The sequence below is a fragment of the Pseudophryne corroboree genome, chromosome 5 (assembly GCF_028390025.1).
Source record: "Pseudophryne corroboree isolate aPseCor3 chromosome 5, aPseCor3.hap2, whole genome shotgun sequence".
NCBI classification, from domain to species: domain Eukaryota; kingdom Metazoa; phylum Chordata; class Amphibia; order Anura; family Myobatrachidae; genus Pseudophryne; species Pseudophryne corroboree.
The window spans coordinates 676,802,151-676,826,734 of record NC_086448.1 but is presented as its reverse complement, the minus strand read 5'-3'; the positions used below and the strand labels follow the sequence as shown (position 1 = coordinate 676,826,734).

Below are 24,584 nucleotides of genomic sequence, written 5' to 3'. Positions count from 1 at the left end.
CAGCAGCGGCAGCAACAGCAGGCGTACCACTCAAAGATCCTACGGAGGAATCCCGGTTAGGAGAGGACTCCTCAGTCTTGACAGTGACATGGACTGCAGGACTATGGACGTTCCTGACTGAGGAGGAAGTTGATGTTGAGGGAGTTGGTGGTGTGGCTTGCAGGAGCTTGGGTACAGGAGGAAGAATGGATTTAGGTGTCAGTGGGCTGCTTACGTTCTTACCCAAAGTTTCACAACTTGACACTGACTTCTGATGAATGCGCAGCAGGTGACTTATAAGGAAGGATGTTCCTAGGTGGTTAACATCCTTACCCCTACTTATTACAGATTGACAGAGGCAACAGATGGCTCGACACCTGCTGTCCGGATTTGTGGAGAAATAATTCCACACCGAAGAGGTGGCTTTTTTGGTAGTTTGCCCATGCATCTGTTAGGTTCCTGGTGCTCAGAACAAGGGAGATGTTATAAAGAGAGTCCAGAGCACCAGGATGTAATGCTGGGAAAGGGAAACGGAATGGGAATAGCCCCTGGCACCCTACCTCCGTTGTTTTACCCGTGCTGTCAATTCACTCCTGCGAGACTATGGTTTCTTGGGCCCATGGCAGCCGCGTTTGAAGGGCGGATTAAGTCTGCCCAACTCCGATGCCCCCTCAGGTCTTAAGGAGAGACAAAGAGTGAACTGAGACAGGGTAATAACAAGGGGTCCTCTAACTGAAGCAACCAAAGCCAGGGGCTACTGACTAGCCTAAAACTAAATGTATGTGCGGCTTGCCGCCAAAGGAAAAGAACAACAAAGGAAATGCTGTCCACATGCCGACACAATACTTTTGTGTATCGGCGGTGACAGCATAAGCAGAACCCTCTGCAAAACACCAGTGACAGATATAACCAAGGAATACAGCGGCCTAGGCCGACGGACGCGGCAGAGCCGCTACTCACGGAGTCGGTACAAATACTGGCAAACGGACAGGAACCCCCAACGCTGCCGACACAGACTCTCAGAACTGGAGGACAGGCAGAATCCCAAACGACAGACCGGTGGACACCAAGAAGCCAGAAACACGACCAGGCATAGGCAAAGCCACAGGACTTCTGGACAGGAACGCTTCACGGCAGGACACGGGATCAGACACAGGAATCGACACAGGGACTGACACAGGAATTGACACAGGTAGCAGCTAGACAGACACTGCTAGACAGGAGCTCAGGAACTGGCAGGACCAAGCTCAGAACTCAAGCAGACTGGAAACCTAGAAATATCACCAGCGTCTGTGAATTGCACTCAGCCAGCATTTAACAGAGAGGCCTAATTAATTATGTCATACAGCTGCCCTGTTGCATGACTCCAAACTGACAAGATGCAATTAGCAGCCAGGTGAGGCTGAACACATGGGAACAAGCTGCAATTACACAGACTCACCACCGGCAGCAAACAAGAGTATTCTAAAACAGAGCAACGGGAAATCCTGGCCTGCAAGACAACTTATAAACATAAAATAGGAATGAACCACTACCTGTGGTTCATAACAGTATCCTCTCCTTAAGGGTGAGATCCGAGCACCCCATGACACCCACGGGGAACATAAACAGAAGTATAACATAAAATACATAACCAAAATGCAAAATGGAAATGAGCCACAGCACCTCTCCAGGACCCTGGGCAACGGGCACCACTCTAGGACCCTGGGCAACGGGCACCACTCTAGGACACTGGGCAATGGGCACCACTCCAGGACCCTGGGCAACGGGCACCACTCCAGGACCCTGGGCAACAGGCACCACTCCAGGAACCTGGGCATCGAGCACCACTCCAGGAACCTGGGCATCGGGCACCACTCCAGGGGCTTGCAACTCTGCTTCAACAGGAACCTCAAGAGAGGAGAGAAACATTCTCTTTTGATTCCTGAATCTATAATGGGGCTCCCTTGCCCAAGGACCCCAATTATAGGACAGAGAGCTTTTTAGTGTGGGTTGTGTGACATGTACCTCTGCCACAGTAGAGACAGGAGTAGGTCTTGTATCCTGACTCAACTTGGCCAGAGGGCAAGACTTGTCACCACACTTTGGCTTGAGCAACTCACAGGTCTGGCCTAAACCCCCACAATATAGGCATAAGTTTAAGTTTCTGCGACGCAGACGCTCCACTTCTGAGAGCCTGGGCCGCAGAAAACTTTTAAACCTTTTCTCTTCAATTAAACCAGAGGATTCTCTTGTCACCATACTGTGAACAAGAGTCTCTTTAGAGATAGATGTACTCTCAACGACTTCTGGCAAGATGAGCAAGATTTTAGTCAGAAGGTTTTGCATTTGCTTTAAGGATTGCTGCAAAACTTCTAGTCGCTCAGGTTTCAAAGCACTGAAAGCAGAGTTCAGGGCTGAGAGAGATGCCTGCAGGGCTTGCATAGTAGACATAGGAGGATTTAAAACTAGACAAGACTAGACAAGGCAAGACTAGACAAGGCAAGACTAGACAAGGCAAGACTGAATTTTTAAACTAGACAAAACAAGACTGGATTTTTTTTTTTTAAATACCGGACTGGATTTTTAAACACCGGACTGGATTCTAAACACCGGACTGGATTCTAAACACCGGACTGGATTCTGCACACTGAATTCTAGACAGGACTGGATTCTAAACACCGGACTGGATTCTAGACTAGACACTGGACTGGGCCTAAAAAGAAAAAAGTTTTATTTCTTTTTTTGTGGTATGGCTGGTGATAATGTTAGGTTCCTGGTGCTCAGAACAAGGGAGATGTTATAAAGAGAGTCCAGAGCACCAGGACGTAATGCTGGGAAAGGGAAACGGAATGGGAATAGCCCCTGGCACCCTACCTCCGTTGTTTTACCCGTGCTGTCAATTCACTCCTGCGAGACTATGGTTTCTTGGGCCCATGGCAGCCGCGTTTGAAGGGCGGATTAAGTTTGCCCAACTCCGATGCCCCCTCAGGTCTTAAGGAGAGACAAAGAGTGAACTGAGACAGGGTAATAACAAGGGGCCCTCTAACTGAAGCAACCAAAGCCAGGGGCTACTGACTAGCCTAAAACTAAATGTATGTGCGGCTTGCCGCCAAAGGAAAAGAACAACAAAGGAAATGCTGTCCACACGCCGACACAATACTTTTGTGTATCGGCGGTGACAGCATAAGCAGAACCCTCTGCAAAACACCAGTGACAGATATAACCAAGGAATACAGCGGCCTAGGCCGACGGACGCGGCAGAGCCGCTACTCACGGTACCGGTACAAATACTGGCAAATGGACAGGAACCCCCAACGCTGCCGACACAGACTCTCAGAACTGGAGGACAGGCAGAATCCCAAACGACAGACCGGTGGACACCAAGAAGCCAGAAACACGACCAGGCATAGGCAAAGCCACAGGACTTCTGGACAGGAACGCTTCACGGCAGGACACGGGATCAGACACAGGAATCGACACAGGGACTGACACAGGAATCGACATAGGAAGCAGCTAGACAGACACTGCTAGACAGGAGCTCAGGAACTGGCAGGAACAAGCTCAGAACTCAAGCAGACTGGAAACCTAGAAATATCACCAGCGTCTGTGAATGAATTGCACTCAGCCAGCATTTAACAGAGAGGCCTAATTAAGGGTGGTCTTCTGTATGCCGGCGGTCGGGCTCCCGGCGCTCAGTATACCGGCGCCGGGAGCCTGACAGCCGGCATACCGACACTTATTTTCCCTCGTGGGGGTCCATGACCCCAATAGAGGGAGAATAAAATAGTGTGGCGCGCCACCGTGCGCGTAGCGTGGCGAGCGCAGCGAGCCCGCAAGGGGCTCATTTGCGCTCGCCACGCTGTCGGTAAGCCGGCGGTCGGGCTCCCGGCGCCGGGATGCTGGTCGCCGGGAGCCCGACCGCCGGCCAGCCGTAGTGAACCCCTAATTAATTATGTCATACAGCTGCCCTGTTGCATGACTCCAAACTGACAAGATGCAATTAGCAGCCAGGTGAGGCTGAACACATGGGAACAAGCTGCAATTACACAGACTCACCACCAGCAGCAAACAAGAGTATTCTAAAACAGAGCAACGGGAAATCCTGGCCTGCAAGACAACTTATAAACATAAAATAGGAATGAACCACTACCTGTGGTTCATAACAGTATCCTCTCCTTAAGGGTGAGATCCGAGCACCCCATGACACCCACGGGGAACATAAACAGAAGTATAACATAAAATACATAACCAAAATGCAAAATGGAAATGAGCCACAGCCGTGGCTCATAACAGCATCACAATGGGTGTCTCCCCCGGTGCCTGACTTAAACAAACCACATCAGAATCCTCATCGTCAACTTCCTCCTCAGCGTCAGCAACACCCATATCCTCATCCTGGTGTACTTCAGCAGTGACATCTTCAATTTGACCCACCAACAGCTCCTCCTTCATTTTCTACCGCCACTGGAGCTGCCAGGAAAAGAATAACATTTCCAAAATCACCCGCTGGCGGTGATGCAGGGCAGTCTGGAGCGATAGCTGATATCTGGTCCGGACTGGAGGACCTGCCAATGATTACTGACATGTCGTCTACTGTCACTGCATTTGATTCTGTCACCATTGAAAGAATGGTGGAGGATTATATGAGTGACAGCATCCAAGTAGGCATGTCAGACAGTCCGTACGTATACTGGCAGGAAAAAGAGGCAAATTGGAGGCCCTTGCACAAACTGGCTTTATTTTACCTAAGTTGCCCCCCCTCCAGTGTGTACTCCGAAAGAGTGTTTAGTGCAGCCGGTAACCTTGTCAGCAATCGGCGTACGAGGTTACTTCCAGAAAATGTGGAGAAGATGATGTTCATCAAAATGAATTATAATAAATTCCTCCATGGAGACATTTACCAGCAATTGCCTCCAGAAAGTACACAGGGACCTGTGATGGTGGATTCCAGTGGGGACAAATTAATACTCTGTGGGGGGATGTACACAGTGAAAGGGGTGAGGAATCGGAGGATGATGATGAGGTGGACATCTTGCCTCTGTAGACACAGTTTGTGCAAGGAGAGATTGATTGCTTCTTTTTTGGTGATGGCCCAAACCAACCAGTCCTTTCAGCCACAATCGTGTGGCAGACCCTGTCGCTGAAATGATGGGTTTGTTAAAGTGTGCATGTCCTGTTTATACAACATAAGGGTGGGTGGGAGGGCCCAAGGACAATTCCATCTTGCACCTCTTTTTTATTTTATTTATCTTTGCATCATGTGCCGTTTGGGGACTATTTTTTAAGTGCCATCCTGTCTGACACTGCAGTGCCACTCCTAGATGGGCCAGGTGTTTGTGCCACCCACTTGGGTCGCTTAGCTTAGTCATCCAGCGACCTCGGTGCAAATTTTAGGACTAAAAATAATATTGTGAGGTGTTCAGAATAGATTGGAAATGAGTGGAAATTATGGTCATTGAGGTTAATAAAACTATAGGATCAAAATTACCCCCAAATGTGATGATTTAAGCTGTTTTTGAGTGATTTTTGGAAAAAAAACACCCGATACCAAATCACACCCGAATCCGACAAAAATTCTTAAAGGAGGTTTTGCCAAAACACGACAGTGGAACCGAATCCAAAACCAAAACACAAAACCCGAAAAATGTCTGGTGCACATCCCTAAACAGAAGTATTGCTGCTCCTCCGTTGTGGCCACTCAGCGTTGTGTATACTGCGCTTGGCTCTCCATAGATACCCTCCTGCGCATGCGCACCGCTGAGGACACTCAGAGATTAGTGTGTACATCACGGGATCCTAAGATATGCGCATGCACAGGACAGTATCTATGTAGAGCCGAGCTTAGCATACACAACGCTGAGTGGCCGCAACGGAGGAGCAGCGATACTTCTGTTAGTTCATATTGGCGATTGCCGGTAGAGAAAACAACGGGACAGAATGGCAGCACTGGGAGGGGAGGAGAAATGTTAAAATGGAGATGTCAACAGAGCGGCGAGTAGGCAATTAGCGCAGTGGTAGAGCTTAGTACATCCAACCCAAAGAGTGAGAGTGTTAGGGAGAGAAGGAGAGAGAAGCTAGAGTGTTAGAGAAGAGCGAGAGTGTTAGGGAGAGAGGAGCGAGAGTGTTAGGGAGAGAGAGGAGCGAGAGTGTTAGGGAGAGAGAGAGAGGAGAGAGTGTTAGGGTGACAGAGAGAGGAGAGAAAGTATTAGGGAGAGAGAGGAGAGAGAGTGTTAGATGGAGAGAGAGAAAAGAGTGTTAGGGAGAGAGGGGGGAGAGAGAGAGAGGAGAGAGAATGTTAGGGAGAGAGAGGAGCGAGAGTGTTAGGGAGAGAGGAGAGAGTGTTAGGGAGAGAGAGAGGAGAGAGTGTTAGGAAGAGAGAGTGGAACAGGGAGAGAGATGGAGTGAGACAGACAGGAACAGGAAGAATCTCCATGTGACTGCGATGTGAGCCCACCAAGAAGATCTGAAAGGAACCCAGATGAGGAGAAGAGATATAATTGGATGTCAGACAGAAAAAGAAAGAACCTACGTGACCCAGAAAATGGTAACAAGTATATAAGAGAACAACCATATAAGATGTACCAAAATGGAATTTGGAAAATGTATGAAGAAAATTGTGAGAGGCCCGAGAGGCCATGAAAAAGAACAGATTTCTATGTTAAGGATGAATGGTGTAGTAGTCAAGAAGAAAGGGGGCATCCATATAGAAGAAGTAAAAACAGATTCGGGGCGTTTAATGACAAGGATTTTTTAGGTTCGAGCAGGAGGAGATTCAAAAGATTTTAGTCTTCAGATGCTCAATGAAAAAAGGGGGAAAAGAGGTAAAGGGTTAAAAGAAAAAGCTATTCAAAATATTGAGAAACCAAATTCCCCATTAGGAAATACAATTTTTTTTAAATTTGAGTAAGCACATCCTGACAAAAGATGAAACAAAGGTTCTCGAGAAAGGCCTAAAATTCGCGTCAGACAATAAACTTAACAAATTTGAAACCTATTAAGATGTCCAAAAGTTTGTACGGAAAGTGTCTCTAAAGAAATATTTTTTTAAATCAGAAAGGTGAGACTACCATGGAGAGGGAACCATTTAAAATGAAATCTTCATTCAACCCCACCTTTGCTCGAGGATGTTATTCAACAAAACGGTAACATCGGATCTGGAAAAAATTCAACCAGGTTGGAAGAAAGAGCAGAATATCACAAAGAAAGAAAGAGAGGCTATCCAAATGTTGAGTGACAATAAGGAAATAATTATAAAACCTGCGGACAAAGGAGGAGGAATAGTGGTTCTAGATGCACAGAAATATGAAGAGGAAGTCAAGAGACAACTAGAGGATAAAGTTTTTAAGAGGAAATCCGAGTGAAAGAATTGAAAAGAAATTAAGAAGTCTAGTAGCCAAATATACGAATAAAGGCATTTTAAAAGAAACTGAGGAAAAGTACATTAATATAAAGGATCCTAGCCTCCCGGTGTGCTATATTCTACCAAAAATACACAAGAATATTGACAACCCACCGGGAAGACCGATAGTGGCGGGTACAGACTTGACCACATCTAAACTCTCGCACTTCGTAGACCACCATATTCAACCCGAAGTCCTAACAATTAGTTCTTATATAAGAGATACGTCAGATATTTTACAGAAATTAGGTGAGTTCCAATGACAGCAAAATTGTATTTATTTATATGTGGGTCTATATACTGTTATAGAACATACAAAAGGAAAACAGGCAGTAGAATATCATCTTCAGAAGGGAAATTTTGAGACAGAAAAAATACAGTTTATTTTAGATAGTATTAAATTTATTCTAAATAATAACTTTCTGGCACAATGGCAAATTTTATCAACAAAAAGTGGGCACAGCAATGGGAACACGATTTGCCCCGGCATATGCCAATTTGTTTTTGAGCCTGTGGAAGGGTCACTATGTGTGGAGAGAAGCAAACCCTTTTTTAATTATGGTACCGCTTTATTGACGACATTATTTTGAAATGGGAAGAAATGGATGAAGATTTGGATTTGTTTTACAATTTTTTAAATACTAATGATTTTAACATATTGCTGTTTAATTCAAGTAAAACAGAAATATTTTTTTTAAACCTACTGATAGCAACTCGTACATCCCTGTCAACAGTAATCACCATCCAAATTGGATAAATAATGTACCAAAGGCACAAATAAGAAGAATGCAGTGGAATTGCACAGATGTGGAGGTCTTTAAAACGCAATCCGAGGACCTGAAAAGCAAGTTCGTTTCAAGAGGCTATGATCAGATAAACCACTATATTGAGGAAATTCAGCAATTGAATAGGGTTGATCTTTTCAAATCAAAAGCAAGAGAAGAAAATAAAGATATAGTCTTACCTTTAATTACGACATATAATGGTCAACATAAAGAGGTGTAGAAAATTATAAGAAAACATTAGCACTTATTAAGAGATCTTGTTTTAGAAACCTGTATATCACAGAATCCTAAATTTATCTATAGAAAAGCCCCTAACCTAAGGCAGAATTTAGTAAAAAGTGCTACTTCTCCCCAAAAAATCAGGACAAATAAAAACTAAAGGATTTCATAGGTGCGGTCTATGTCAGATGTGCAGAACACACACCAATCAATCCAGTAAAACTGTAGATTTTAATCAATGACAATAGGGACAGTCTATAGTATTAATGATTTTATAACCTGCAACACCAAAAACTGTGTTTATTTAATGGAATGTAGTTGCGGTTTACAGTACATTGGGCGTACGTCAAGACCCTTGAAAGAACGTTGGTCATAACATATTCATAATATTAAAAAGGTATACGAAAATCATTCAGTCTCCAAGCACTTTAGTGAAGAACACAAAAATAATCCCCTTGATTTAAACAAAGTAATTGGTATAAAATTGGGTCAAAGCCATTGGCGTAAACGTAACATAGAGGAAAATTTGGTGCAAACAGAAATGAAATGGATCTTTGATATGGGAACCTTGGCACCTAAAGGACTTATTCTAGATTTTGAATTTAAATGGTTTCTTTACAGAACGAAGTGATGCATATATAAAGTGCATTAGGGTGCATATATTAGTGAGCTCGAGTGGCAGTTTTGAAAAATATAAGACAAAAAGGATTAATTAGGGTCCGAACAGTCTGGACCAATGATATCACACCTTAGGGTTTAAATACCCAGGGATTATTCAGTCCACCATACACCTTGAAAAAGGCTCTCAAGAGCAGAAATGCGTTGGTGGTATCTGGGACAGACTGTAGCAGACCAACTATGGATTGGAAAAGAAGGTGCCTGGTCAGAGGTGAAAGGGTGCAGATATCCCGGAAGGTACCTGAGTAACGTTACACAAACGCAATTGGGTGGGCATCTTATGACACACTTGACCTAGAATTTTGGTGGATTTGTATTTGGAGCTGTTTTTATTGAAGCTGTTTTTTACTACTACAATAAACTGTACTTCACTATTATCCCCCTACTTCTGTTTTGTTTGAGGAATATGGACATGGGGAGATAAGATCCTAGAGAAGAGCTCTATTGGGTCTGAAATTGTATGACTTTTGAAGATTCCCAGTGGTTATACACCCTGAGTTATTACAGAAGGAGCGCGCATCTGCAAACTGTGAACTTGCCCTGCATATATGTGTCTGGGAAAAGTTTCTTACTAAGTTAATCTGACCCCAAAGTCTTAGTGGCCAGTTAGCACCTGTTCCTCCCTACTTCTACGGAATTTATTTAAGAGCTTTATATATTATTATTGATTTATATAGCTCATGCGTATTTTGCAGCACTTATGCAAGGGACTAGCTGAGACCTGGGAGCTTTAGAGAAGTTCTGCCTCAAACAAGCATAAACAGTCATGCCTCCCATTGTTTTTTATAATAAGTAGTAAAACAGCATGTATTTAGAATAGCACTGCAGATTGCTTGAAGTCGATGAAGAAATTCCAGGCATCACTGCGGATAAATACCATTAGAGTTGAAATCATCTTTCCTTACCAGTAATGGAACATCCCCACCCCCTGCCTTCAGAAAGTATGCTCTATAATGTCTGTTTCGCACATGCCATAAGGAAATAGATGTGCACTTTAGGAAGCTCAAGTGAACTAAGATAAATATTGACTAAACATTATAAAGTGGATATTAAAGTCAGGCATCTCAATAGGAATTGATGTTCAGCAGCTCATTAACAATGTGATTTTGCAGCAATGTAAATGAGTAAGAATAAACTTTTTTAATCACCTACTTAGAGAACTGAAAAATCAATCCACATTAATTACAAACTTCTAACTGCATCATACAAATAAAGGAACATTATTCTTTATTGTGGATTACAGAGCAGCAGCTTACTGCACCTTATGAAAAACAATTCCTGAAAGGCTATAACACTCTGCAGATGAGGGGGGTAACATCATTTTAAGGCTTGCTTTAGTAAATTTGCTTATTAAAACCAGCTTGGATAATGTGTCATTAAGTTAATATATTTAAATATTAATTAAAGCATGTGGACCAGAGGTCCTCTGTAAATAACGAGTTTTACTGTAGCTATTTAAATATTGTTGCGTATGATAAATGGTGCTCCAGCTAATCAGCTCCCAACTGTATTTTTCCAAAAACATGACAGTTACTGCATCTGCTACGTCCCCAGTATATCTGGATATCCTGCATCTGCCAGCTTTCAGTGAACTTCATTATCTCTGTGTAACATCCAGGATCAGATTTACCACAAGGCTACCAAAGCAGCTGCTTAGGGCCCTGTGGGTCCCAGGGGGCCTGCTGACAAGGCTGTATAAAAGGCATTTCCGACAGATTGTGAGCTCCGCCAAAATTGTCAGAGAGCTGGGTTGGCTAAATACTCTTGGCAGGCTGTCAGTGATTAGACAGCTGTTGAGTGCCAGCTCCAGTGAACACCTATGTCTCCAGTCCTGCAGTATTGTACATGTGACCCGTCATGATACACGTGTGTATAACATCAGACACAGAGAGAAGGGAGCCAGGACGCACACAGAGAAAAACATGAGGTCTTCCAGTGTGCTTTATTATAGTATTTCTTCAATTTTGTATAACAGTCACCTACTGTATTTTAAATTCCAATCAGGTGGGGGGAGGGGGGTTGAACAATATTATTTTAAGTGCAGTGTATAATATCTGCTTGCTACAATCATGGCTGAGTGGGAGGCACACACTGGTTATATATCAATATGCTATTATACTCTATTTTTAGTACTACTGTGTATAAGAGATGCCTGCTACAATCAGTGGGGCACTGATATATAATCAGTACAGTCATACTAACTGAATGGCGTAATAATGGGTATTACATGCTATATACAATGCAGTCAACCCTAATGTGATTGGGTGTAATAATAAGTATTATAAGGTATGGGTGACTGTATTATTACAGTATGTCAGTCCCCCCCCCCCCCCCGATTGTTTCACGTCCACAATCCCTTATAATACTCATTGCACCCCTCAGTCAGTGACTATTAATTATATATCAGTGCCTTTAGTGTGAATCCATTGAGTGAGGGGGCTTGCTACAATCAGTAAGCCCGGGTCACTCATATATAATGCAGTCAGTGAGTGAGGGTGTAATAATGGGGCATGGGGACCTGCTACACTCACTGTGGGGAACACTGATCTAAAATGCAGTAATTGAGTGGTGTAATGATGGAAATTAGAGGTGAGGGGACCTGGTGCAATCAGTGAAGAGGAAAGTAATATACTGTAATAGAATATAATGAGGAAAAACAACAAATAATATAAGGGGCATACATTAGGAATTAAAATATATTCCTACGGATTGTTTAAGGTAGAGGGGCCCTAAATCAGCAACTTGCTTAGGGCCCCATGAGGTCTAAATCCACCTCTGGTAACATCTATCAGTGCCCTTACATGCTGCACACAGACTTGCTTCCAACACTACATCTCCAGTCCGGCTGGTGCACTCTGCATTCATGTACCAGATACTTTCAATGACTGTGTTTGCAAGTATTACCTACAGTATACTCTGTGGTTCACTCGGGTTATGGCATTTTCTAACTGACTATTATTGGTTTCCCAGTACTGTGTGCTGGTGTCTTGGGCTGGCAGGTTAGTGTACAGGTTCCAGGGATGGAGTACATGGGTTAGGTTACAGTCTATGCTTTCCGGTGTCTAGTATGGTTTTATCTGGATTGTTCCTCTGTTTTGAGTTCCTCATCCAGATTCCGGGGTCAGGTCTTGCATCAAAGCAGTACCAGGAATATAGCTTTCTCAAGCTCTTTCCTGGTTACATAAGACTCTGGTTCCTGATTTGGATTCCTGTTTTATGCCGTCAGCACTATGCTGTTTTGAGTTCAAGGGTTCGCCTTGTTTCTGGAGTGGATCTCTGACCTGACTGATCACTGTGATCATTAGGTGAGAGGTCGCCCGGTGACCTGGTGGCTTCTGGTTCCATTTCAGTATCCTTGCATATCACCAGTCCATGGTTCCTATGTGCCATTAGTGTGTCTAAACTCCTGTAAAACCTATTAGTCAAGTAACATCAAGCCTCATTCTATCACTCCATGAGTATGCCCATATTACATCCTCATGTCACTCATACACCTATATCATACTGAACCAGTCAGCAGAGCCCAAGGGTCCTGATATGGATCACAGACTTGCTCATTCCGTGACAGAGCAATGGTTCTGCCTACTTTTAACTTTTTACTAAATACTCACTTGTTCTTGACTGATTTGCATTAACTCGGCCTGTGTTGTCCATGTATCATTGTCATCCAATGATGCCATTTCTTTAGCTATTTCTGACTTCCATTCCTTCCTGTCGTTAATTGACTTGGATATTTTTTGGTTCACAGAAAACAATATTTAAAACTATTCATAATATCTTCTAGCATAGTTTCCTATATTGCTTTTCACAGAATTCCTGCTCTGTGATTGGATGTCCACACTGGCAGTCTCTAATTAAGACACACTTCCAGCTGTCATTATACCCAGTGTAGCAAACTTGTTCCAGCTTCCCACTAGAGGGCACTGTTTTATGGAACACCACATCTCGGGATTTTATTTTATTTCTTTTATTTTTTTTATTTTTTTATGTGATGTACTACAGTCTGTATCCTTTGGCAGGATTAAGAATGAGTTGGACTCCGCACTAGATTTTTCTTCCAAAGCCAGTCAATCAAAAGGAGATTGAAGGTAATGGGAGGTGTTACAAAACTGTCAAACAACTATCTGAAATATAATCACTACCAACCAATAGAAAGATAATTACTGAGTTGGTGATGCTCCATCGAGTCAGATATAACTATCTCTAAGGGAGGAAAAAAGAAAACTCTTGGTTAGGAGCCCTCTTGTGTACTTTGGGCCTAATTCAGCAAGGATCGCAAATCAGCAAAAAAAAAAAAAGCGTAAAAATGCTAATTCTGCAACTTAAATAGCAAAAACTGAGAAAAAATTTTTTCTGAGACTTAGCAAAAACTGCGTATGCACTACGAAAAATAGACGTGTAGGGGGCGTACTAAGGGGCTGGACTCGCAAAAACTACGATCAGTGGCGTTTTGCGGAGCGTGTTGTGGGCGTATGCTGATGGTCGGTGGGCGGTGCATTCGCAATTTTTACAACAGATCGCACATTTCTGATGTGCAGTTTCTGAGTGATTACAGGTCTACCTTAAAAATTGCACAAGCTGACCTCAGTCAATCATTGCTTCATTACACCCAGCTGAAGAAGCCCACACCTCAGACCACAAATCACTTCATTCAGCTGTATTGGAACTTAGAAACATGTAAGGTCTTGTTTAACTCTGTAACACATGTTGATTGTGAAAATATATGTTACTAACCGATTTGCGTTTACACTTACTAACAATCGAGGTTTGACAACCACACTATTTGATAGAAGCAAATGTAAAATAACCTTTACAAGCATTTCGCTTAGTAGTATCTGCTGAATGACATTTAGCTTCCTAACATTTTTTTTAAACAACAAACATTTTTTTGTTAAACAAAACATACCCACATACATTTTTTTTTTTTTTAATTTTATTTGTGCGCTACACACATAAACATATGTTGAAGAACAGCAATACCATCTTTTTACTTTCAAGTTTTGCAAATTCTGCTCCATTTGTATACTTATTGAAACAAATATTTACACATAATTCCTTAAAGTAAGGTATGTAAATAAAAGCAAAGAAACAATAATATGTAATGTTTGACCACTTCACAATCAAAAAAACACTATTTTTCTTTTTTATAAAAATGTTACTATTTCCGAATTAAAATATTTTGACTCCAAAAAAAGTGTGTTTGTTAAAACATAGACCAATAATTGTTGTTGTGTAGGGTTTAGAGGCTAGAATTCACACACTCTCTAGTTGAATATATTTGAACACAGTTATGGGCATTAGTCAATGTTTGAAGAAAAACACTATGGTGTCTTTAAGATAATAATTGCTAAATTACCACAAGATCATTTGACCAATTAAGTGATGATTGAATTGATTTAAAATTGTTCAGTAGTTTCTTTAATTTGGGTGCAGGAAAGTAGGTTGTGCAATTTTTAAGGGAAAAACACTGTTGTTAGCAAACAGTCCAACATCAGAAACATGTACGTAAAAATTGCGTACATTTGTAATATGTATGCAAAAATTGCGATTATTAGGATGGTTTTCGCAATATTTGCACATTTCACAAGGCCACCTTCTTTTTGTTGAATTAAATTAGTGTTGCAGTTTTTCCATTTGGGCGTGCTTTTGCAATTTTGCTAACTTGTAATTTTTGCAATCCTTACTGAATTTGCCCCTATATGTGTATTTGAAAATAATATAAAACTTAACTCTTATTATGTATTATTAAAATATTGTGAAAAACAACCAGATTATTACAATTATTTTTATTTATAGATAATTATGATTCACACATCTAAAAATAAAAAGTATTTGAATCAATGTTCCTTGTTCTGAAGTAATCTTTTGCGTGTCTGGTGAGTTCTTGGTATTCAAAAGTTCTGAAGGTAAATAACCTACTTGAAACTCATAAAGATATTATGGGGTCTATCCAATTCGTGCTGGTATTTCCAACAGTTGTAAATACCGGCACTTTCCAACAGGAATAGGTCGAATTTGCATTCGACCTATTCAATGCAAGTGCCGTTTTTCCAACTGTCAGAAAAACCGTCACTTATCGAAAACCACGTGGATCGGCGAGTTACTCGCTGATCCACGTGTTTCTGTCGGAAGCATGGTGCTTCTGACAGTTTAAGGGTAATGCAGAGTCCACTTGTTAACAAGTCGAATCTGCATTGTCGGAATGCTGGCCGTTTGCATCCAGCATTAAATACTGAACTGTCGGATCCTCTCTGTCTGAGAGGATCCGACATGAATTGAGTATACCCCTATATTGGTAACAGATCAAATATTCCAATTCAGAAGTGAACCTCCACACACTATGTCCAGTTACTGTAGAGATACTCTTGGTCTATTTAAATTAATATTTTCCCTTTAGGTTCCTCTCATAGATTAATCGAGGAACATTTCCTTGAAAGATAACTACACGGTTCAATTTAGTCTGCTGTCCTCTATTTTGTGCAATACAGTATATCAGCAATATATTATTCTCTGCCTGTAACCAGGACGTGCGGTGAGGTGAATGGCTCAGGAGGCACTGGCTTGTATCAGAGCCAGATTTACACACAATATTTGAGTCAAAGGGTTCATGTGGGCATCATACACAGGTGTAGCAGTATAAACTCCTGCATATTTGGTGAGTGTTGATCAGAGATATGCAGGAAAGATAGGCAGGGAAGGCACTGCCTCACCTGTTATAGACTTTTTACTCCAGAGTTTTGACTATAAAAATGAATATAATAAAACAAAGAAGTTGCTTCTAACATATTATTTGTATTTTTCATATACTTTATACAGTCAAAACCTGCCTCACCCCACCGCACTTCACTGCCTGTAACCCATATACCAAACTCACTTCTAGGTGGAAGTGTATCACCCAACCATGGGTGGCTAAATTTGTTATTTGTCTAATTTAGACAAGGCGTACAGTAGGTCTGATCCAACAAACTCAGAGATGTGCCTTTCACCCATAAGCCATAGTTCATTCTAGTTGCAGGTATACCAACCCACCAGGTGGCCAAACTTGGTTGTCTGTGTAATTCAGACAAGACGTAAAGGTCCATACACACTTAACGATATAATGAGCGACGTCGCTCATTTTCCCCCTCCTTGAGCGACGTCGCTCATTTTATCGTTGTGTGTATGCCGCCAGCGACGACCGATGCGCGGCCCCGCGGGTCGGCAACGATCGTCGCTGTCGGTAGGGCATGCATGAAGGATGTGGACTGTCGTCCACGACCTTCATGCAGGGCTGGCGGGGGCGTGACGTCACTGAGCGATATGAGCCGTCATATCGCTCAGTGCATACAGGCGGCCGCCGACCGGCCGGCCCGGGAGGGGGAAACGTTAGACGATGTCGCTCACAGAGCGACATCGTCTAATGTGTATGGGCCTTTACTCACATACAGTAAGCACAGAGATGTATGCAGGTACTGCAGAGTTATTAGACCTTTTGCTTTTCATAACCCAGTGCTGAGTCAATTTTTGCATTTTGCACTGGTCACATTCCAACATCCTTATCAGTCATTTTCGATGCAGTACCCACAAAAATGTAACCTTTGTTTTTTTTATTTTTCAGAATACATTGAAATTTCAGAAAATACCCTTTATGTTTTATAGCTCCTTATGCGGTAAATAATATCTAACCAAAATGGCCACAAATGTTTGAGGTTTTTAATTGAAATTAAATGAAAATATATTTTGTAGTTCTTGCTTTGGCATTAATGTTTCTTTGTAGGTTTTCATAATGAAATTGGTGCTTGAAAATTAGAATGTATTTAATTTTTTTAATATTTTTGCTAGATTTCGCCATCTTAAATTAAACACAAATAATGTGTAGAAAAAAACATTTTGAAATTGAGAAATATTAAATAGTTCTGGACCAGGGAACAGACATCTGCAACAAACACTCCCCCTGGTAAGTGTGACCAGACTCTCCCAGTCACAATTATGTGAACATGACCGTACTGTACTAGGCCTGTGCTTGCTCATCCTTTTACACCCCAATCTGCCTGAGGGGCTGGGGTTCCTTGAAATCTTGCGGTCTGGTACCAGTATCACCTTGTACCCTCTTATCACTGGGATTGTTCATAAAGTTAACACCAGAATGTTTAATTTTTATGATATCAATATGGTTAAAATGTCAACACTCTGATATCTATATATACACCAAACTTGGAACACATATGACTTACAATCTGGAAAAAACATACTGTGGGGGTAAGGCACCCCTAGAACCCCCAGGGGTGGGGGTGGGAAGGGGGTGACATGTAAAAATCCATAGTTTTCAGGGTCGCGAAGATGAATAGTGACACTCCCGATGCCTTTTAAGTCCAAGTTCAGCCACCATCAGCATGGGGGGTTAGAAGGGGTGAAAAATAAAATGTCCAAAATGACCGACATTAGTGTCAAATCCATAGGCGGCCTGACAAAGATTGGCAGCGGTGGGTGGAGCATGTCTTGTTGTAAGTCTAATTACTTTACCAGGGAGTCCTTCAAAATAAAAATTATATGCACGGAAATACTTGAAATTCCGTAGCGGATCACGGGTATTCAGCTAGCATGTAATTAGAATAACAATTCTGATATGCTTCTGACCAGATCAGGAAGCGTGCTTTATCTGTGTCTGTGTGAACCACGTATTATGTAAAAACTGAAATATATTTTTTCGGAAGTTTTGTGTAAACAAGTGAAGTGTGTCCTCACCAGAACCATATGCCACATACACAGTGTGTTCTCCATGTTCCACAACATTAAAGCCTGCTACACAAGGTTAACCTTCTCTAAATAAGGTGACTCATTTCGCTTCATCACAAAGGACAGACTAGTTTATTTTTTGTTGTTTTTTTAACTCCAGGTTATATCCGTGAAGCCAGAGCCAAGAACTATTTTCTGAAATAAAACACAGGAGAGGTTCAAAACGTCTTTTAATGCCTACAGGAAGCCCATAAAACGTTCACAAAGGAATGGAAATAACACTGTTTGTTTTGAAATTTTATTATTTTCTTTAAAAAAAAGAGAATGCTTTGAGTGCTATACTGTATATTAGTTGAACACACAATTGTACTGAATAAACAGTATTTAGATTGCTTACTAACTGAATAAATAACTAACTAACTAACTAACTAACTAATAGAATGCATCCATAAATATGATGATAAACTTAATATTTGGCAATGTTGTTTTAATGCATTAATAAGTAAGGCACCCACGAGTTCAGGATTTTCCCTATTGTCATCCTGGTATTTACTTACTCAGGCTCATTTTCTAAATAAAGAATATGCTGACACAAATTCAGAAGGGTATTTGACAAGACTATGTATAATTATTATTATTATCCTTTATTTATATGGCACCACAAGGGTTCCGCAGCGTCCAATTACAGAGTACATATGCACATAATCAAAACAGGAAAATGGTGACTTAGGGTGTGTACACACGGTGAGATCCTTGCTATGTCCTATTTTTACTTGCGATTTCCCTTGAACTGCCCGGAGGCCAGATAGGACAGATTTTGACTAACTTTTCTTGAGATATGGACTATGTGTGCTTACGATTTTGGCTTATGTGAGATGTCATTGACATGTGAGATGAACTAGAGAGTACACCGATCTAGCAAGGATTGACTTGCCTGCACAGTCTATCTTTTCTTGCGATGCCGACCTGGCGGGACCGCGCATCGGGATCGCAAGGTGACTTTTACCTTGCGATCTGCACTAACTTTTCTTACGATTTTGACTATATAGTCAAAATCTTAAGAAAAAATCTCACCGTGTGTACACACCCTTACAGTTGAAGACAATATAGGACAAGTACAGGGTAACTAAGCATAACTACACCAGTAAACGACATAGAGATACAGTAGGTAACAAGGTGGGCAAAAAACTGCTGGATTTGGGTAGTTGAGGATTATTAAAGTAAGAAAAGGATAAGCACATTAGGGAAGGGAGCCCTGCTTGTGAGAGCTTACATTCTAAGAGGAGGGGTAGACAGACAGGGGTGACACCTTGAACTGCAGATACTAATAAAGGTCTATTGGTGTTAAAATGGACCACGTGCATGCAGAATTCTTTTGCTTACTAGTTTCAGAAATGTTGCAAGAAGCCATGCCTTCAATATTACGCTCCAACAAGTTGTGCAGCACTTCTACAGAGGATGTCTAATGATTCACACTAGTCCCTGCATGAGCAGAGATTACAGTCTACTCTAAGGGGTATTCTATTGCTGGCAGTAATTTACCACATGGCAAATATGGACTAATATCGCAATGGTATTAATGGGCTACCCGATTATAGCCTGTTTTTACTGTGCAGTAAATTACCCATTCTCAGGTGGGGTGGCACTTGATATGCCGGTTTTCGGTATCCCGGCGCTCAGCATACCGGCGCTGAAATCCCGACAGTCAGCATACCGACAGCTATTTTCCCTCTTGGGGTATCCCTGGAGGGAGAATAACATGGCGAGCGCAGCGAGCCCGCAAGGGGTCGGGATCCCAGCGGTCGGGATCCCAGCACCAGTATGCTGGGCGCCGGGATCCTGAGCGCCGGAATACCGTAGTACACCCCTCAGGTGATAGCACATGAGATCCGCGATAAGATCCCGGACCCATGTGTTATCGCAGAAAAACTGCGCTGATAGGGCTAGTTGCCAGGGATTCTGCCCAGAGGCGTCGGAACTGGGGGGGGGGGCAAGGGGGCAACTCGCCCCCCCCCCAAACATAGAGAGGCGCCGATCATTTACAGGAGGAGCGGAGGAGTGATGTACGGTCAGGTGGAAGACCGCACCTTACATCCTCCGCTCCGTGCAGTGAACGTTCTATCAGGCCAAGCGCTACCCGCCCCACAAGGTCTGCAAAGCAGGGAGGCGCTGTCCCTGCTCTGCTACCTTGCTGATATGCAGTGTTGCTGCTGGAGCTGCACCTGTCACACTGACAGGCAGCGCGCCAGCAGCATGAGCAGAAGCTCTTCACACTCTGGTCTCCCACCCCTGCACGCTCCTCCCCGCTGCACTAGTCAAAACAGGCAGCAGTGTCGACCTCCTGTCCTCCCTCCCCTCCCCACTGAAGACACAGCAGTCTTCAGCATCACTCACCCCTCCCCTGCTATCAGCGGTGGATTCACGTACGGGACACCAATGCACAGACAGGAAGTCATGTGATGTACACCTGACTGTGCACTGACTAGAGGAGCCAGCAGCCACAGGAAGAGGAGCAGCCCTGTTAGTGCAGCAGGGTAGCGTCTAGATTCTCTTCGTGCAGAGGACCTTTCCCATAACCCCCTGGGTCCATGTCACAATGTATTTGGAATAGAAAAGTGTGGCGAGCGAAGCGGAGCGGAGTGAGACACCGTGCCCGATGCGTGGCGAGCGAAGCGAGCCCGCAAGGGTCCAATGCTGCATAGAAGAAAAAAAAATACCCCAAACGGATGGAGAACGAAGAAAACATTTAGGAGCTGTAAGGGCGGAAGTTCTCTCCTGCCCACTCGTTTTGTCACGTCCAGGTCCTTTGCACGAAGGCAACATAGACATAACCAGTGCAGCAGTAGCAGCCAGCCACACAGAGGGACGAAGACTCTGCTGCAGAGGCTCAGGTACTGTAGTGCTGCCTCATATAATTAAAGGGAGATGGGGGAGGAGAGAAACTATCACATTAATGTGTGCTGGGGGAGGGGGTGTCATAATAATGTGTGCTGGGGGGAGGGGTGTCATAATGTGTGCTGGGGGGGAGGGGGTGTCATAATAATGTGTGCTGGGGGGATGTCATAATAATGTGTGCTGGGGGGGTCATAATAATGTGTGCTGGGGAGGGGGGGTTATAATAATGTGTGCTGATCTTAGGGTCTCCTGCTCTGTGCTGCCACGTCGTCATGGCAACCGGGAGACAAGTGCTAGCGGAGTAACCTGAGCGTAGCTGATACTCCGGTTCGGGTCTTTTGCTGTGCAGTGGTTACAGGCTCTGTGCACGGCAGGGGATCCGGTGCTGGTTTTTGTGCTCACAGTCTGTGAGGTCTGAGTGGGGCGTGGACAGCACCTGCTATATAAACCCTCTTCTCAGGTTAGGCAGATGCTGCTGAATCTTTGTTGGTTAGTCAGTTCCTGAAAGCTAGCTAGTACTGTGTAAACTTTGTATTTGTTTGTTGCTTACTGCAAATAGGCCTTGGGATTTGGTATTACACTCTGCCAATCCAGACCTAGCAGTAAGACTGGAGTCAGTCGTTTAACCTGCTGGGGTTCTTTTGCTACTCTGTGAACCTAGCAAGTTTGCGGCTGTATTCTCAGACTTGCCTGCCAAAATCCTTTCTCACTGTGCAAGGTGTTCAGGTGTCAGTTTAGTGGCAGTAAGCTGAACCAGTGCACTGCAAGTGAGGACTAGGATTGTGGAGACTCTCCTTGTGTCTATTATTCCATCTCTGACCAAGGAGTTTACTGCCACACCCGTTGGTAACCCTTTAGGGTTTTGCTGTTGCCCTTAGCAACAGCATTTCGGGTTCTCTACGTATTAAATCACAACATCTCGCTTCTTTTCATCTGAGCATTCCTAATACTAGGGAGACACCCAGTTTCTTAGCCTTTGGGCTTCTCTGTTCACTTTGTGTTTATTTTGTTACCCTATCACCTTCTATGTATGCAATGTCATATTCCCCAGTCTGTCTGTGAGTTCATTTGTTTTGCATCCCTCTCCGTTCAGACACCAGTACATCCCTGCTGGCACTGGTGTGCATAACATATTCAGCAGCCTAATACTCCTGTTGAAATTTTGTGGGAATATGGAGCATACCCCTCAAAATACTTGCAGGTCCTGACTCGACAATTTAATGATTTGTCCATTAAAATGCACACCTCGCAGGCCGCTGGCGGAGCTCCCGCAGTAGCAGTGCCTTCAGGGGTTAAGGAGCCGAAAGTAAATCTCCCGGATCGTTTTTCTGGAGATCGCTCGCAGTTCTTTTGTTTCAAGGAGAGCTGCAAGCTATATTTCCAGCTTAGGCCTCAGTCTTCTGGGTCGGAGATTCAGCGGGTGGGCATAGTGATTTCCTTGCTACAAGGAGACCCACAGGTCTGGGCATATGGGTTGCAGCCTGACTGTCCGTCGCTTAAAAGTGTTGATGCTTTTTTTTACGGCACTGGGCATGTTGTATGATGACCCTGACAAGACGGCCTCAGCCGAGGCTCAGATTTCGATCCTTAAGCAAGGGCGAAGGCCAGTTGAGGTTTATTGTACGGAGTTTCGGAGGTTGGCCCATGATACCCAGTGGAATGGCCCAGCCCTGAGACACCAGTACCGAAGAGGTCTTTCTAACCAGTTAAAAGACCAACTGGTACAATATCCCTTGCCTGATAGCTTGGATCAGCTCATGCAGTTATCCATTCGGGTGGATAGACGGCTGAGAGAGCGCAGGCTTGAAAGGGAGACCGAGGTTTCCTTCTTTCCCAAGGGAACCTCAGACTCTGAGGAATTTTCCGAGGAGCCTGTGCAGATTGGGGCTACCCGCCTCTCCTCGCGTGAGAAGACGCGGAGGAGACAGCAGGGGTTATGTTTGTACTGTGGGAATAAAGGTCGGAAAACTTCAGGGCCTGAGGGTGATGGGAAATATCCTGTCAGGTCAGAATTTCCCAAGAAGACTTTTATCATTCCGGTGACCTTGAAGATCCTCGGTCAAACTGTCAAGACTGAGGCCTTTGTGGACAGTGGGGCCGACGGGGTTTTTATGGACTGCCAATTCGCCCTGAAACACTCTGTTCCCTTAGTACCCTTGGCATCGGAAATTGAGATTTGTGGGTTAAACGGGGAACCATTATCCCAGGGTAAAATTACCTCTTGCACTAGCCAGATTTCTTTGTTTATTGGAGCCACACACTCTGAAAAATTGTCCTTTTATGTGACTGTCTGTACTTTTGTCCCATTGGTGTTGGGGTTACCCTGGTTAAGGGCCCACAATCCTCAATTTGACTGGGTCTCTGTGGAGATTCTTAGTTGGGGTACTGATTGTTTCAGGAGTTGCTTGAGCCTTCCAGTCAGGCTTTCGCAGCTAAGTTTGCCAGGATTGCCAGGATGTTATGCAGATTTTGCGGACGTGTTCTCCAAAAGAGTTGCAGAGGTACTACCTCCCCATCGCCCCTAGACTGTGCCATTGATTTGTTGCCGAATGCTAAGCTTCCCAAGAGCAGGTTGTACTCCCTGTCACGTCCTGAGACTCAGGCTATGGCAGAGTACATTCAGGAGCACTTGGCTAAGGGATTTATCAGACCTTCACAGTCTCCAGTTGGGTCGGGGTTCTTCTTCGTGGGTAAAAAGGACGGTTCGTTGCGACCCTGCATCGACTTCAGGGAATTGAACCGTATCACGATTAAAAACTCATACCCACTGCCTCTCATTTCGGTCTTGTTTGACCAGCTTCGTACTGCCACCATTTTTTCTAAGATTGACCTACGCGGTGCGTACAATCTAATCCGAATAAGAGAGGGGGATGAATGGAAGACTGCCTTTAATACCCACTCAGGGCATTATGAATATTTGGTGATGCCTTTTGGGCTCTGTAATGCCCCGGCAGTCTTCCAGGACTTCATGAACGATGTGCTCAGGGAATATTTGGATAGATTCTTAGTTGTATACTTAGATGACATCCTAATCTTCTCCCATTCCCTGGAGGAACATTGGAAGCATGTACGCTTAGTCCTCCAGAAACTCAGAGACCACCGGCTTGGGGCGAAGCTGGAGAAGTGCGAATTTGAAGTTCAGCAAATCGCATTTCTAGGATATATTATCTCCCCAGAAGGTTTCCAAATGGAGGGTTCCAAGGTACAGGCAGTCCTGGATTGGGTGCAGCCCACTAGTTTGAAGGCGCTTCAGCGTTTTCTGGGCTTTGCAAATTTTTATAGACGATTTATCGCTGGATTTTCGTCTATAGTGGCGCCCTTGGTGGCACTCACTAAGAAAGGGGCGGATGTTGCTCACTGGTCTTGTGAGGCCAAAGCGGCTTTTGCCCGTCTCAAAAGGGCATTTGTCTCGGCCAAGGTGCTGCGACACCCAGATCCAGAGCGTCCTTATGTGGTGGAGGTGGATGCCTCTGAGATGGGTATTGGGGCAGTGCTCTCTCAGATGGGGGTGTCTGATAATCGCCTTCATCCCTGTGCTTACTTTTCCCGTAAATTTTCACCTGCCGAGATGAATTATGATGTGGGTAACCGGGAATTGTTGGCTATTAAGGATGCACTCGAGGAGTGGAGACACTGGTTTGAGGGGGCTAAGTTTGTGGTCTCAATTCTCACCGACCATAAGAATTTGGCATATTTAGAGTCAGCGAAGCGCCTCAATGCCAGGCAGGCATGATGGGCTTTGTTTTTTGCTCGCTTTAATTTTTTGATAACATATCGCCCTGGGTCAAAAAACATCAAGGCTGATGCGCTCTCGCAGAGTTTTGCTCCAATCCAGGAGACCACCGAGGAGCCATTGCCCATTGTGTCCCCATCATGTATTAAAGTGGGCATTACCCAGGACCTCTTGTCATTAGTCCTTAGAGCACAGGAGC

General features: G+C 43.8%; 1 long non-coding RNA gene across 1 annotated transcript in view; it reads left to right on the top strand.

Moving 5' to 3' along the window:
* Positions 1–18,343, top strand: part of LOC134928247 (uncharacterized) — a 115,080-nt gene extending 96,737 nt beyond the window's left edge. Inside the window, exons 3-4 of the long non-coding RNA XR_010177869.1 lie at positions 16,864–16,978; positions 17,918–18,343. This is a non-coding gene — a long non-coding RNA (uncharacterized LOC134928247). The remainder of the gene's footprint in view (positions 1–16,863; positions 16,979–17,917) is intronic.
* Positions 18,344–24,584: the final 6,241 nt, after the last annotated feature.